Genomic DNA, 5,365 nt, shown 5'->3' with positions numbered 1-5,365 from the left:
TTTTTTTTTTTTCTGAGACGAAGTCTCACTCTGTCGCCCAGGCTGGAGTGCAGTGGCGGGATCTTGGCTCGCTGCAATCTCCGCCTCCTGGGTTCAAGCAATTCTCTGCCTCAGCCTCCTGAGTAGCTGGAATTACAGGCGCCCACCACCACGCCCAGCTAATTTTTTTGTGTTTTTAGTAGAGACAGGGTTTCTCCATGTTGGCCAGGCTGGTCTTGAACTCACTGGCCAAGTATCTTTTTAGGAAAGTATTCCAGCTCATAAATGAAGGAGGTAGAATTAGAATATCCCCATGTTTCAATCTCTAATGAGAACTATAAGTGTAGCCAATGATCACCAACGGCTGTGAATGTCATAGAAAGAGACAACCAGGGCCAGGTGCAGCAGCTCACACCTGCAGTCTCAGCACTTTGGGAGGCCAAGGTGGACAGATCACAAGGTCAAGAGATCAAGACCAACCTGGCAGCCGGGCGCGGTGGCTCAAGCCTGTAATCCCAGCACTTTGGGAGGCCGAGACGGGTGGATCACGAGGTCAGGAGATCGAGACCATCCTGGCCTACACGGTGAAACCCCGTCTCTACTAAAAAATACAAAAAACTAGCCGGGCGAGATGGCGGGCGCCTGTAGTCCCAGCTACTCGGGAGGCTGAGGCAGGAGAATGGCGTAAGCTGAGGCGGAGCTTGCAGTGAGCCGAGATTGCGCCACTGCACTCCAGCCTGGGTGACAGAGCGAGACTCCGCCTCAAAAAAAAAAAAGACCAACCTGGCCAACATGGTGAAACCCCAGCTCTACTAAAATGCAAAAAATTAACTGGGTCTGGTGGTGGGTACCTGTAGTCCCAGCTACTCGGGAGGCTGATGCAGGAGAATCGCTTGAACCCAGGAGGTGGAGGTTGCAGTGAGCCGAGATCACGCCACTGTACAGCCTGGCAAGAGAGCAAGACTCTGTCTCAAAAAAAAAAAAAAGAAAAGAAAAGAAAAAAGAAAAAAGAAAGAGACAACCAGGTGTTTTGAGTCTTCCTAAGGGAGGAGAGCATACCATCTATGAAGTATTCTTGCCAAGACATCAACCTTGAGTCTGGCTGAGCTTCTAGAGCTACCAAGCTACAAAAAAATACAGAAGACAGAGAATATGTTAAGTAACACCACAGAAATATAATCATCAAAATCTAGACTATGTGAAGCTCTGCAGGACAAACAACCAGTTTCTCCACAAAATACAATAAAAAAAAAAAAAATGAAGCAGAGGAAAATGTATACATTCAAAGAGATTTATAGTTATTTCAATCCTGATTTGAACAAGGAGGTAAAAATGACAATCAGGAAAATCTGAACACTGGTAGGATCTTTGATGATATTAGAACTTGTTAATTTTAAGGTGTGATAACATTTTTATTGTTATTTTTAAGGGAATTATTAACATTTAGAGAAATTATAGGTAGATTTTTTTAATTTTTTATTTTATTATTATTATTTTTTTAGACAGAGTTTCCCTCTGTTGCCCAGGCTGGGGTGCAGTGGTGCCATGTCAGCTCACTGTAACTTTCTCCTCCTGTGCTCAGGCCATCCTCTCACCTCAGCCTCAGGAGTAGCTGAGACTACAGGCATGTGCCACCACACCTGGCTAATTTTTGTATTTTTTTTTTTTTTGGTAGAGATGGGATTTCACCATGTTGCCCAAGCTGGTCTCAAACTCCTGGGCTCAAGTGATCTGCCCATCTCAAACTCCCAAAGTGCTGAGATTACAGCCACGAGCCCCACACTGGCCATCCTTTTGATCTTGACAAACACCTAAAATGATGGTCTTGGCCAAGTCGTTTCCTGTTTCTGGGTTCCATCTCCTAGCAGTTGGAGTTGCTTAAAAGGGGAGAGGTTCTGATGGGTTGGTTTAAGCACAACTGCCCATCCAATGTAAGGGTTTGTAATTTCAAATCTACTCTGAGATGTATTTATTTGACCCTTTGGGGACTTTGTGAAGATTAATTTTTCACCCAGTGACATCCCACATTTATTTTGTAGGACACTTCGCTGGACATTCGGGAGGGCAGATATACATGTAAGTGATGTTTTTGACAAGATCTGGGGACTTTCTGACACTAATGGGTAGTTACAGTAAAGTGTTGGAAGGAGGGAAGATCCCTGGAGGGTGCTCCCAGAGGAGGGGGTGCCTCTGAAGGGAGTGGATGGGGTTGGATTGGAGTGTGAAGGCTGCATTTGTAGACTTGCTGCCCCATATTATTTTCACTGATAATATCCTTGCGGTGTACTATGAAACTCTGGCTCTTATGGCAATGAGAAGAGACTGAAGAGGGGATTGAGAGAGATGTTACATTAGGAACGGGGTCTTACCATCCATAAAATATGTTAACTTCATTGTTTCTTTTCAGCAAGATGGCACGTTGTCTAGTTCCATGGCACTGGTCGTCATCATCAAGACAGATGACTAGAAATCCGCCAGCTAGACAAATCTACAAGCCTCTGTCCTTCTTTAGGTTACCTTGGTGTATCAGTTAGAAATACTTTTAGGTGCAAGTACAGAAACCACTGAATAATCAGCTTAAACAAACAGGGGCTACCTGCCCTCCTCCTCTCCCTTCTGCTCCTATTTTTTTTTTTTAATTATTTTATTTCAGTAGTTTTGGGGTAACAGGTAGTTATTGGTTACATGAATAAGTTTTTTGTTTTGTTTTGTTTTTTTGAGACAGAGTCTCATTCTGTTGCCCACGCTGGAATGCAGTGGCACCATCTGAGCTCACTGCAACCTCCACCTCCTGGGTTCAAATGATTCTCCTGCCTCAGCCTCCTGGGTAGCTGGGATTACAGGCATGCACCACCACGCCTGGCTAATTTTTGTATTTTTTGTAGAGACAGGATTTCACCATGTTGGCCTGGCTATTATTACACTCCTGACATCAAGTGATCTGCCCACCTCAGCCTCCCAAAGTGCTGGGATTACAAGGTGTGAGGCACCACAACTGCCCAAATTTTTGTATTTTTTTGTAGAGATTGGGGGGTCTCGCTATGTTTTCCGTCTCAAACTCCTGGCTTCAAGCAATCATCCTACGTTGGTCTCCCAAAGTGCTGGGATTACAAGAGTGGGTCACCCAGCCAGTTTTACTGAGATGTAATTCACATAGCATATAATTCACCCATTTAAAGTATACAATTCCATGGCTTTTAGTGTACTCATAGGGTTGTGCAACCATTACCACATCGATCTTAGAACATTTTCATCACTCTAAAAATAAACTGTGCACCAGTCATTCCCCATTTCTCCTCAAAACCTCCAGCCTTAGACAACCACCAGTCTACTTTCTGTCTCAATGAATTTACCTATTCTAGAGATTGCGTATAAATCAAATAATACAACAGGCAGTCCTTTGTGGCTGGCTTCTTTCACTTGACGTAATGTTTTTAAGGTTCATCCATGTTGTAGCAGAGTACATTTCTTTTTGCTGGGACTGGTTGTGGTTGGGTTTCTAGCACTTGCAAACTAAAAGTGTGGTCAGAATTTGACACTAGATCTGACAGGCACCAAAGCCCTTGTTCTTTCTGTTTTGCCTGGTGAGGCCAAATCATGGAGGGCTTTGAATGCCAGGCCAAAGGGTTTGACTTCCCTGCTATAGACTGTAGGGACTGCTGAGCTGGGGAGTGACAAGCTTACAGCAGTGTTTTGGTGAGAGTATCCTGATGACAGTGTAGCTTTCATCCTATGTGTGTGTGTATTTACATATCATATGCAATGTGTATACACACAAATGTTTTAGGGCTGATTATAACAGCAAATCTCAAACTGGGTTCCACGGAACACTGCAGTCTCATTAGTGGTGTTCCATGAGGGAATGAGAAATACCGTGCCTTTTATCTGGAAAATGCAGAAAGAACAAGATTCAAGAGAACCAGGATGCAGCCAGTGTTCTGAGTCTAAGTGAACTACTGGCACTTGCTGTCACTTCATCTAGTCATCCAAATATCCCCACCCATGCCTGTTGGCTGTCAGGCAGGATGAGAGTTACAGCTGATAGCCTCCTTTACTCTGCTCTGTTCCTCAACCGTTGTGAAAGCGGGTCTGAAAGAAACTTGTGAGGGAAAGAAAGGCCTTCATTCTCTCTTCAATCTGACCAGGTCTTTTATACAGAACCATCATGGTATGGCAGGGCAGTGCTTTTATGGAGCAAATCTAGATATGGAGAAGGCACTGAAGCAGTGGGAACTGGGAAAGGGTGTAGACCAAGATGTCTGAGGCCTCACCCAGTCCATCCACAGTGGCAATGAGTACCCAGTACCTACAGACAGAGTCCAGATATCCCAGCTTCATCCATCCGGCATGACTACTTGCCTTGCCCTGTGTGGCCAGCTCAGTCCCCACACTTCCTCTCTCTCTTTTTTTTTTTTTTGAGATGGAGTTTCGCTCTCGTTTTCCAGGCTGGAATGCAAGGGCGTGATCTTGGCTCACTGAAACCTCCGCCTCCTGGGTTCAAGAGATTCTCCTGCCTCAGCCTCCTGAGTAGCTGGAATTACAGGCACCCGCCACCATACCCTGTTAATGTTTGTATTTTTAGTAGAGGCGGGATTTCGCTATGTTGGCCAGGCTGGTCTCAAACTCCTGACCTCAGGTGACCCCCCCACCTTGGCCTCCCAAAGTGCTGGGATTATAGGTGTGAGCCACCATGCCCAGTCATGTCCCCACAGTTTCTAATTGAATTAGAAATTGAATTAGCACATTCACACTCAGGTGGGCCCTCCAATTGCATTTCTCTCCACTGCTGGAGCCCCAACAAGGAGGCTCAGGATGTGAGATGTGTTCTATTCTACAAGAGATTTCTCCCAGGTGAGTTTCACATGTAGGTAGGTAGAGTCTGAGTGGAGGGTTGAGGTCCTCCATAAGCAAATGTAGTTTTGCTACCTGTGTGTGTTTTCATCCTTTCAGCCTAGGGTTCTGGGCTAGGGGTGGGGGGTGAAACCTCAGGTAAACTGTGTCCCCATCTACACTCAGGTAATAGCACCTGGGCCTTGGGTGTCTCCCCTGCCAGAGTGTGAGCTTGTTAAGGGTCTCCTGGCCTCGCTCATGCCCATACACTGTTGGATGGCCCACTCTGACCCAGCTTTGCTGAGAACCCGTGTGCTTAGTGTTGGGAACAGGCCTCCCAAAATCTGGCCATAAACTGGCCCCAAGACTGGCCATAAACAAAATCTCTGCAGCACTGTAACATGTTCATAATGGCCCTAACACCCAAGCTGGAAGGTTGTGGGTTTACAGGAATGAGGGCAAGGAACACCTGGCCTGCACAGGGCGGAAAACCGCTTAAAGGCATTCTTAAGCCACAAACAATAGCATGAGCGATCTGTGCCTTAAGGACATGCTC

Source organism: Rhinopithecus bieti, unplaced genomic scaffold, assembly GCF_001698545.2.
Source record: "Rhinopithecus bieti isolate Rb0 unplaced genomic scaffold, ASM169854v2 scaffold_15570, whole genome shotgun sequence".
NCBI classification, from domain to species: Eukaryota; Metazoa; Chordata; class Mammalia; order Primates; family Cercopithecidae; genus Rhinopithecus; species Rhinopithecus bieti.
Note: the sequence above shows the minus strand (reverse complement) of the source record.